The sequence below is a fragment of the Felis catus genome, chromosome A2, assembly GCF_018350175.1.
Source record: "Felis catus isolate Fca126 chromosome A2, F.catus_Fca126_mat1.0, whole genome shotgun sequence".
Taxonomy (NCBI): Eukaryota; Metazoa; Chordata; class Mammalia; order Carnivora; family Felidae; genus Felis; species Felis catus.
Window position 1 is genome coordinate 57061647 of NC_058369.1, and position 11841 is coordinate 57073487.

The 11841-nt window shown below is 41.0% G+C and overlaps 1 long non-coding RNA gene across 1 annotated transcript; it reads left to right on the forward strand.

Moving 5' to 3' along the window:
* Nucleotides 1-7572: 7572 nt before the first annotated feature.
* On the forward strand, nucleotides 7573-9103 carry LOC109497342. The gene is made up of 2 exons (XR_002153460.2): nucleotides 7573-7706; nucleotides 8217-9103. It is a non-coding gene; the product is annotated as an uncharacterized LOC109497342 (long non-coding RNA).
* Nucleotides 9104-11841: the final 2738 nt, after the last annotated feature.

The window sequence follows — 11841 nt, forward strand, 5'->3', positions numbered from 1 at the left end:
TTGTAGACTCTTCAAGTTTCCTCCTTTAAGAAGGGTTGATTTCACTCATTTTGTCTATTTTGTCATTTGCCTTTTTCTTACTGATTTGAAAGCGTTCTTTTTTCTTTCTTTTTTTTAATGTTTATTTACTTATTTTGAGAAAGAGAGAAATAGGTAGTGAACAGAGGAGGGGCAGAGAGAGAGAGAAAGGGAGACAGAGAATCCTAAGCAGACTCCATGCTGTCAGCACAGAGCCCGATGTGGGGCTCAAACTCACAAACCCTGAGATCATGACCTGAGACAAAACCAAAAGTCGGACGCTTCACCAACTGAGCCACCCAGGTGCCCCTGAAAGCATTCTTTATATGTTCTGGATACCGATCCTTTGTCAGTTATATGAAATTGTATGTGTTGACATTTTGCTGATCGTTGTTTCTCAACGTGATGTAAAGTTTAGGAACTGATGAAGAATTCCTGGAACTTGGACTTAGATCATTGATGAAGACAGAGAGTGATTTCATTGAGGAACTGTCACTCAGGGCTACCCATCGAGAGTTCCGAAGAAAAAAAAGGAGTGTGGGAATACTGCTGCAGCCCCCATGCTCTGCAGCACCTCCTTTGCATATGTTAAATGCCATCAATATGCTTTAATGGTGGCATGTTGGATGCTAGGCAGAGCATATCAAAACTTCTGCCTGCCTGAGAGCAAATGCCACGTAAGAGTCCTTAGATTTGCTTTTAGCAAACCCTTTGCCTCATTTTGGGGCAGGGCATTCAGAAGCAATTTATTGCATCACAAAATCTTGTTTTTCAGCATTTTAATAGCCCTCGGAAATTGCTGACATCATGATGTACTCCACTGGTGTTTCCATTTTCCCCAGCACTGCAGCTGGAATTTAGAATCCTGACTCACCCTTCAGCCAGCCACACAGAATGCTGATCATTCTGGTATGGTCAACGCTCACAAAGTGACTTTGAAAGGGGAAATAGCTTTTGGACAAACCAAAACCAATGCAATTCAGGTAACAGTGAGACTTCTCTAACTTTCTCTTCTGCTCAGTTACTGTCCTTTCTCCTTTGACTGAAGGGGAAGCCACGCTTCTACAATCCTGGCCATAAAGCTGTGGATTGTACTAGCTGGCACGGCCAGTCCTGTCCTTCTGAGCTCAGTGAGTTGTCTTTCCCATCTGCAGAGTCCAGGCTGGGGCGTGGCGCTTACAGTGAAACAGTCTGCATAGCTGAGTTAACAATTCCAAATTTAGCTCTCATTTCAATAAATTACCTTATAAAACATTCACCGGTCAAAATTATCTTGACTAGTTTACTTATAAGAACATTGCAATTGTTCATGGATTGCCTGTGAAGAAACTGATACACAAAGTTTCTTATAATTTCCCCTCAAACCACAGGGGAAACAAAACAAAACAAAACAAAACAAAACATAAAGGCAAGTACCAGGATTTCTAGGAGCATGAAATTTATACTTAAGCTATACAAAGAAATGTTAAGAGGCTTTGGATATTTTCAAAGGGCAGTGGTGAGGATTAAATAATGTATAATATATGAAAATGCTTCACTAATTCCAAAGTGTTTTACCAAGGTAAAATATTATTAGGATTAGTTTCTGATACATCTAAGGCATGAAATTCTTTTGTACACCGATTTAAAACACATAAACAGTATCTTGGACATGTGAATAGGCAATGATAATATTTCAATTGTATTTGAAGAATGATTGGAAGTAATTTTTTCCCTTTATTTAGATGTTGGCTTCCCCATTTGATGCAATAAAAGTTCTCAGGGGACTAAAACTGACTCTAAAACTTACGGATGCTGAAGATTTATCCAAAATGAAATTTGCCTTGGGTGGTACAGAATTTAAAGACAGCTCATGGGGCGCCTGGGTGGCTCAGTCGGCTGAGCGTCCGACTTCAGCTCAGGTCATGTTCTTGCGGTTTGTGGGTTCGAGCCCCTCATTAGGCTCTGTGCTGACCTCTTGCTCAGAGCCTGGAGCCTGCTTCGGATTCTGTGTCTCCCTCTCTCTCAGCCCCTCTTCTGCTCACGCTCTGTCTCTCCTTCTCTCTCAAAAATAAATAAACATTAAAAAAAAATTAAAGACAGTTCAGGACTAAACTAATGGGGGTGCTTCATGTGATCCCTCCTGGGCTTCCTATTTTCCTCCTTTTTGACACTTCAAATACACCTCTAGTTTCCTAGGGATTTCCTGAGTCAATCAGGGCCACTTCCTTTTCTCTTCAAGATTGACCTGCCCTGCTCTATCGGGACTATCATCTTATCAACCAACATGCTAGGTTAATAATAAGTTGATTTACATAGCACTTTATGGTTTGCACATAAACATTCAGCTGGTATCATTGAGATGTTATTATGTGCCATACTACCCATGGTATTTTCACCTTTGTTATCTTATTTAGTTCTTACAGAAACCTCCTAGATTCAAGCATAACTTCTCTAGGTAAGATCTATATATGTAAGTAGGAGGCATTAGCCTCCTGACTCATGCAATGCTTCCAGGTGGTATATGGCAGGGCATCAGCTAAAGTTACATGATATGGTAATAAAGTCTCATTTCAAGTTCTTGTAATCCCTCTGTCTCAAGGGGAAAGTCTCACTTTGGTGCTTACCAGGCTTTAACTCCTCTAGGACTGTATTTAACCTTTCTTAATAAGGAGAGTGTAGGTCCAAGTAACCATCTAGAACATTATCATTTTATTATGATAGCGCAATAGACAAGTTACGCTGTTTTCTCACTTGTGTAATCAAGTTTCCTCTTTTGTTCACATACATACACACATACACGTATTTTATTGCTGAAGCAGCTGAGAGTAAGTTGCAGACTTGGGCATTTTTAATCAAGATATAATTGACAAAAAATATTATATTAGTTTCAGGTGTAACAATATAATGATTTGACACTTGTTTATATTGTGAAATGATCCCACAATAAATCTAGTTAACACTCATCACTGTACATAGTTACAATTTTTTTTTCTCATTTTGAAAACTTTTAAGATTTACTCTCTTAGCAACTTTCAAATATAAAATACACTGCAGTCACCACACTGTACATTATATCCCCAGGACTTATTTATTACCGGAAGCTTATACCTTTTGACCCCTTCGCCTAATTCACCCACCACCCTCCCCCTGCCTCTAGCAACCACCAACCTGTTCTCTGTATCTATGAGCTTTTATTCTTTTTGTTTGTGTGTGTATGTATGTATGTATGTTTGTTTAGAGTCTACATATAAGTGAAATCATATAGTGTTTGTATTCTTTGTCTGACTTATCTCACTTAGCATAATGCCCTCAAAGTCTATCCGTGTTGTCACAAAATGCAGGATTTCCAAAAAAAAAAAAAAAAAAAAAAATTAAAAAGGGGCGCCTGGGTGGCGCAGTCGGTTAAGCGTCCGACTTCAGCCAGGTCACGATCTCGCGGTCTGTGAGTTCGAGCCCCGCGTCGGGCTCTGGGCTGATGGCTCGGAGCCTGGAGCCTGTTTCCGATTCTGTGTCTCCCTCTCTCTCTGCCCCTCCCCCGTTCATGCTCTGTCTCTCTCTGTCCCAAAAATAAATAAACGTTGAAAAAAAAACAAAAAAAAAATGCAGGATTTCCTTCTTTTTTAATGGCTGGATAATATTCCATTATATATATATATATATATATATATATATATATATATATATATATTATATACATATATATATATAATATATATATATATATATATATATACATTTTCTTGATCCATTCATCCCTCAATGGACATCTGTGTTGTTTCCAAAAGTTTCCTCTTGGAAATTCAGAAAACGGAGCACCTGGCTGGCTCAGTCAGTGAAGTGTGCGACCCTTGATCCAACAGTTGTGGGTTCGAGCCCCACATTGGGTGTAGAGATTGCTTAAAAATAAAATCTTTAAAGGGTGCCTAGGTGGCTCAGTCGGTTAAGTGTCCGACTTCGGCTCAGGTCATGATCTCATGGTTTGTGAGTTTGAGACCTGCATTAGGCTCTCTGCTGTCAGCACAAAGCCAGCTTCAGATCCTCTTGTCTCCCCTACCCTCTGCCCCTCCCTTGCTTGCACTCTCTCTCTCTCAAAAATAAATAAAAACATTTTAAAATAAATAAGATGCAAGTGTTTTTTTTTTTAATAATAATAATAAAATAAAATCTTAAAAAAAAAAAAAAAGAAATTAAGAAAACAATACCAGGGCACCTGGGTGGCTCAGACAGCTAAGCGGTCCAAATTCAGCTCAGGTCATGATCTCACAGCTTTTGAGTTTAAGCCCTGCTTCGGGCTCTGTGCTGACAGCTCAGAGCCTGGAGCCTGCTTCCGATTCTGTGTCTCCCTCTCTCTCTGCCCCTCCCTGACTCCGCTCCATCTTGCCCCCTCTCTCTCTCTCAAAAAGAAATAAACATTAAAAAAAAAGAAAACAATACCATTTACAATTGCACCAAAAAGAATAAATATTTTTAAAAAAAGAATAAATCTAGGAATCTAGATTTATCTAGGAATCTAGGAATAAACTTAACCAAAGTGATGAATGACTGGTATGCTAAAAACTATAAAACATCAATGAAAAAATTGAAGATGACACAAACATATAAAAAGATATCCCATGCTCATGGATTAGAAGAATTAATATTGTTGGGGCGCTTGGTTGGCTTGGTTGGCTAAATGTCCGACTCTTGATCCTGGCTCATGATTTTATGGTTCATGAGTTCCAGCCGCACATCAAACTCTGTGCTGACAGCATGGAGCCTGCTTAGGATTCTGTCTCCTTCTCTCTCTCCCCTTCCCTGCTTGCTTGCTCTCTCTCTCAAAAATAAATAACATTTTTTAAGAAAAGAAGAATTAATATTGTTACAATGTCCATACTACCCAAAGCAATTTACAGATTCAATGTAATCCCTACCAAAATACCAACAGGATTTTTCACAGAACCAGAACAAATAATACCAAAAGTTGTACAGAACCACAAAGACCCTGAATAGCCAAAGCAATCTTGAGAAAGAAGAACAAAGCTGGAGGAATCACAATTCCAGATTTCAAGACATACTGCAAAACTGTAATCAAAATAGTATGATACTGGCACAAAAAAATAGATGCATAGAACAATAGAACAGAATAGAGAGCCCAGAAATAAACCTACGATTATATGGTCATTTAATCTGTGACAAAGAAGGCAAGAATATACAATGAGGAGAAAACAATGTCTTCAATAAACAGTGCTGGAAGAATTGGACAGCTACAAGTAAAAGAATGAAGCTGGACTATTTCCTTTTTATTTTTTTTCATTTTTGAGCGACAGAGAGAGCACAAGCAGGGGACAGGGGCAGAGGAAGAGAGAGAAGTATGCAGGCTCCACACTCAGCGCAGAGATGGACACAGGGCTTGATCCCACAACCCTGGGATCATGACCTGAGTGGAAATCAGGAGGCAAACACTCAACCGACTGAGCCACCCAGGCGCCCTGAACTGGGTCACTTTCTTTTTTCTTTCTTTCTTTTCTTTTTTTTTTTTTTAATGTTTATTTATTTTGAGAGAGAGAGAAAGAGCACATGCATCAGTGAGAGAGAGGGGGGTAGAGAGAGAAAGAGGGAGAGAGAATCCCAAGCAGGCTGTGTGCCCTCAGCTCAGAGCCTGAAATGAGGCTTGAACTCATGAACTATGAGATCATGACCTGAACTGAACTCAAGGGTCGGCTTCTTAAAATTTTTTTTTTTTTTCATTTATTTTTGGGACAGAGAGAGACAGAGCATGAACGGGGGAGGGGCAGAGAGAGAGGGAGACACAGAATCGGAAACAGGCTCCAGGCTCCGAGCCATCAGCCCAGAGCCTGACGCGGGGCTCGAACTCACGGACCGCGAGATCGTGACCTGGCTGAAGTCGGACGCTTAACCGACTGCGCCACCCAGGCGCCCCAAGGGTCGGCTTCTTAACCAACTGAGCCACGCAGGCGTCCCTGGACCATTTTCTAACACATACACAAAAGTAACCTCAAAATAGATTAAAGACCTAAATGTGAGTCCTGAAGCCATAAAAATCCTAGGAGAGAGCATAGGCGGTAATTTCTCTGACATCGGCCATAGCAACATTTTTCTAGATGTGTCTTCTGAGGCAAGCGAAACAAAAGCAAACTCAACTATTAGTACTATGTCAAAATAAAAAGGTTTTGCACAGTAAAGGAAACAATCAACAAAACGAAAACACAACTTACTGAATGGGAGAGGATATTTACAAATGATATATCTGATAAGGGGTTAATATCCAGAATCTATAAAGAACTTATACACCTCACCAAAAAAAAACCCCAAATGATCCAATTAAAAAACAGGCAGAGGACCTGAATGGACATTTTTCCAAAGAAGACATACAGATGACCAGCAGACACATGAAAAGATCCTCAATAACACTAATCATCAGGGAAATGCAAATCAAAACCACAATGACATAGCACTTTGCACCAGTCAGAATGGCTGAAAACAAAAAAGACAAGAAATAACAAGTCTTGGTGAGGATGTGGAGAAAAGGGAACCCTCTTACACTGTTGGTAGGAATGTAAATTGGTACAGCCACTGTATAAAACAGTACAGAGTTTCCTCAAAAAATTAAAAATAGAAATACAGGGGCAGGGGCGCCTGGGTGGCTCGGTTGGTTAAGCGTCCAACTTCGGCTCAGGTCATGATCACGCGTTTCATGAGTTTGAGCCCCGCATCAGGCTCTGTGCTGACAGCTCAGACCCTGGAGCCTGCTTCAGATTTTGTGTCTCCCTCTCTCTCTACCCAATCCCCCTCATGCTCTGTCTCTCTGTCTCTCAAAAATAAACATTGAAAAAAAAAAAAAAAAGAAATACAGGGACACTTGAGTGGCTCAGTCAGTTAAACATCTGATTCTTGGTTTTGGTTCAAGTCATGATCTCACAGTTTCATGGGTTTGAGCCCTGTGTCAGGTTCTGTACATAAAATATTATGTAGTCATAAAAAAGGATGAGATTGTGCCATTTGTGACAACAGGGATGGACCTAATGAGTTTTATACTAAAGCAGACTGAGTCTATACAGACTGAGAAACACAAGTACCACATGATTTCAGTCATATGTTGAATCTAAAACAAAAATCAAAAAAACCTCAAATATAACAATAAATAAAATGCAGAAACAGACCCATAAATCCAGAGAACAAACCGGTGGTTGCCAGGGGAGGTCGGGTGGGGAAGGGGAGGGGAGTGAGAGATACAGGCTTCCAATTATGAAATGAATAAGCCATGGGATGAAAGGTACAACACAGGGAATATAGTCAATGGTATTGTAACAGTGTTGGTAACAAATGGTAGCTACACCTGTGGTAAGCACAGCGTAAGGTAGAAATTTCTCAAATCACTATGTTGTACACCTGAAACTAGTAGAACATTGTGTGTCAACTACATTCATATTAAAACATTTTTTTTTTAATTTTTATTTATTTTTCAGAGAGAGAGGCAGAGAGACCGCGCTCGTGCAGAGGAGGGGCAGAGAGAGGGAGACACAGAATCCGAAGCAGGTTCCAGGCTTTGAGCTGTCAGCCCAGAGCCCGATGCAGGGCTGGAACTCACAAACCGTGAGATCGTGATCTGAGCCGAAGTTGGACACTTAACCGACTGAGCCACCCAGGCACCCCTCCACTACATTTAAATAAAAGAATTTTGTCAAGTTTCCTCTTAAGAGTAAAACGTGAGTTAATTTAAGAATAAATATGAAGTAAATAAGAGCAGAGGAAGTACAACAAAATGTAATCGATCACAAAGACAACATGAAGGAGAGGTAGATTGGGCAAAGAGGGAACGGAGGGTCTGCAAGGGGAGCGAGTGTGGGAAATCAGATGACATTCAAAGGAATCCTGAACAGTGGAAGAGGAGAAGGGAAGTACGTGGGGGTGGCATTTCCAGAGCCTCTCGCCTAATCCAGTTTAAGTATCTGCCTTTGGATCAGGCCTTGAGGGTCAGCTATTGGAGTAATGTGTGGTGATTATGGTGGAAGAAAAGATCCTCAAGAAATATACTGTCGCTGTTAAAAATAAAACACAAGATCATTTTCGCCCTGTGATATGGCAAGGATGCTGTTGAGTAATTACAACACTCTGGCCAGCTATACTTGAGCATTAACAGTGTTTTTTAAATGGAGGGAGAAAAAAAAAAAAGAGGGCAGAACCAATCTCTTGTTTTCTACTCCTTCTGTGTGCAGAGTTTTTGGAGAAGAACCTGGAGCCCAGGGCTGGCACTGGAACATTTGAGTATCTGACTGCTGTTCGACCAGCTTTTCCTGTTGGCTTGCTATTCCCAGGAAACCATCAATGGGGCTGTTTGGCTGGGGTGAAGGGCTATTAGAAGAGATGTTTGAGAGCTTCAGCACCTGCGCTCACACACATGCTCACCTGCCCACAGAACCTTACATGCCCTCGATTATTGGGAGATTGGAAGAATAACACAAGAGGGTAAAACCTCCTCTGGAGACCAATAACTCCAAGGATACTGACTTGCCCTCCGGGGGACCTAAAACCCATCTGGAAGGTGACAATTGTCTTTGATTTCTGTCCCTCTTCCTTTTCACAAGTCACTTTCCCCCTCCTTACCATTGTCTTTCCTTCACTCTTAGGTAGTGATCTCAGCTGAGTAAGAGCCAACAAAGAGTTTCCTATTGAGAGGTTAGCCAAGGGTCTCAGCTTTTCCAGGGTTTCTTCCATGGGTCCTTCTTGAAGAGTCCATTAAATCTTTCGTGGTAGATTTTGTAGAGAGGCTAATAAAGTATAGGCTCTTTTAAGGTTCCCCATATGATAGCCACAGACCCTTACACATTTGTTCATCCTATCTACTTTTAAGACCATTGTAAGTTCCCATATAAAAGGACAGGTTATCATATGGGGATATTAAAGGTGAAACTGTAGTTTTTAAGATCCACAATAGGAGAAAAAAGTAACTCGGAAAAGTAAAATCACAGGAAGTCACAAATCTCTTAATTTCATTATACGGTTCTAAACTGTAGGCCCTCCAAGGTCAAAGGTAGGCAAAGTCTGACTAATTTTTATAATACCAGTACCTAAGAGAGTATCTTGAATATAGATCCTCAATGAATTATTATTGAGTGAATGAAGATTTCATTGTCTGTCTCGGCAGCACGCCTAACATTGCCCAGATTCCTCATTGTTCTCAGAGCCAGCATTTATTACATCTCACTCGAAAGTCGCTAAGACAAGGCATTTTACACAGGCTTTTCCTGTTTTTTTTCAGTACTGGCCAACCTCGATTTTCTGGTGACAACATCAGTTGGCTTGTGTTTTTTTGCTAGCCTTTGCAATAATACAGTAACAAAATCTGGAATCACCAGAACTGATGTTAACACAAATAGTTTTAAAATGGAACTACCATTCAAAGGAAAGGTTGATGCTTACCTAACAAGGGTTAGGACTGTAGAATAATGTTTGTAACAAGTACTGTAAAGTGCTATCCATATTTTAGCTACTATTATTATTTAAAAACTACCAATAGCACCTTATAAAGAGTATTCCAGGTCATTTTTACTCTATATGACAAAGCAGTGGTTTTCCAATATTTTTGGTCAGTGAAATGGTATTCTGGCAAAATACCTCAAGACTTGCTATCTCATTCACTCTTATCCAGTGCAAGTGTTTTATCACAATGAATAGGAAGAAGAAGGCTACTTTTAATTTCCAGTTTCCAATAACCTTCTTCTAGCAAAGACAAAATAGGATAAAAGAATTGTGGAAAGGGGTTCCAACTACAAGGTAACTATGGTTAGATTCTTCATCAATTCCTCCAAGATCAACCAGGATTAGATTCTTGACAAAGCAACAAGAAGCCAAGCTAAAGATTAGAGAAACCTGGGGCGCCTGAGTGGCTCAGTCGTTAAGTGTCCAACTCCGACTCAAATCATGATCTCATGGTTTGTGAGTTCGAGCCCGGTGTGGGGCTCTGGGCTGACAGCTCAGAGCCTGGAGCCTGCTTCAGGCTCCCTCTGTGTCTCCTTCTGTCTGCCCCTCTGCTGCTTGTGCTCTGTCTCTCGCATTGTCTCAAAAATAAATAAATGTTGGGGAGCCTGGGTGGCTCAGTTGGTTAAGCATCCGACTTCGGCTCAGGTCATGATCTCGGGGTCTGCGAGTTCGAGTCCCACGTCAGGCTCTGTGCTGACAGCTCAGAGCCTGGAGCCTGTTTCAGATTCTGTGTCTCCCTCTCTCTCTGACCCTCCCCCGTTCATGCTGCCTCTCCCTGTCTCAAAAATAAATAAATAAATAAATAAATAAATAAATAAATAAATAAATAAACGTTAAAAAAAAAAAAGATTAGAGAAACCTAAGGCTGCCTGGGTGGCTTGGTCGGTCGGTCACTTTGGCTCAGGTCATGCATGATCTCACAACTTGTGGGTTTGAGCCCCTCATCAGGCTCTGTGCTGACAGCTCAGAGCCTGGAGCCCACTTTGGATTCTGTATTTCCCTCTTTCTGCCCCTCCCCCACTCGTGCTCTGTCTCTCTCTCTCCTTCAAAAATAAACATTAAAAAAAAAAAAAAGATTAGAGAAACCCAGAAAAAGGCTCAGAAGTGGAAAGACCATTGAACATAAGACCTCCCATTATGCCTACTTTCCCCTCTTAATCTTTAACCCTTGGTGTTCCCGAAGGTTCTGTCCTTGGCTGCTTTCTCTCCTCACTCCCTAATTTCCCTGTTTCAACTGCCATTTACCAAAGAGGAAAGGAGGCAAGGGGAAAGTTACCTAAGTGAAATTTGGGGAAGGGGTAGAATGAAAATGACCAAAACAAACGAGCACATGTGAGTCCACCTGCTCAAAGGAGATAGCCCTTATTCAAATCTAGCTACTTGTCTTTGGAGAATATGGGATTAGGGTTGCCAGATGTCTTTTTTTTTTTTTTTTCTTAAGAGAGAGAAAGAGAGTGTTCACACCCAAGCAAGTGAAGGAGGGGCAGAGGGAGAGAGAATCTTAAGCAGTCTCCACCCTCAGCTGGGAGCCCGAGGTGGGACTCGATCTCACAACTGTGAGATCATGAGCTAAGTGGAAAACAAGAGCCAGGTGCATAATCAACTGAGCCACACAGGCACCTGAGATGTCTCATTTTTTGACAGAAGTTGAAATTCTTGGTTCTTATGACAAATTTCCCAGTTTCAACTGCTTTAGACTTATTTTTTAAACGGCAGAGGGGGTGCCTGGGTGGCTCAATCAGTTGAGCGTCCGACTTCGGCTCAAGTCATGATCTTACAGTTGGTGAGTTCGAGCCCCACATTGGGCTCTCTGCTGTCAGCACAGAACCCACTTCAGATCCTCTATCCCTTCTGTCTCTGCCTCTCCCTTGCTTGCTCTCTCTCTCTCAAAAATAAATAAATATTAAAAAAATAAAAATAAAGTAAAATAAAATTAACAAAATTGCAGAGGGGATGCCTGCATGGCTCAGTTGGTTAAACGTCTGACTCTTGACTTTGGCTCAGGTCATGATCTCACAGTTCATGAGTTCAAGCCCTGTGTCCAACTCCAGGCTGACAACGTGAAGCCTGCTTGGGATTCTCTTTCGTCTCTCTCTGCCCCTTCCCCTGCTCACACGTGCGTCTGTATACACGCATTTTCTCTCTCAACATAAATAAATAAACTTAAAAAAAAAGTGTTATGCTAAAAAAAATTGCAGAGGATTTTTATGGGACTGAAACGACTCTCCATGATACTATAATGCATATCATTATAAATTTCTCCAAACCCAAAGAATGTTCAGTGCCAAGAGTGAATCCTAATGTAAACTATGGGCCTTGGGTGATTATGATGTGTCAGTGTAGGTTCACTGACCATAACAA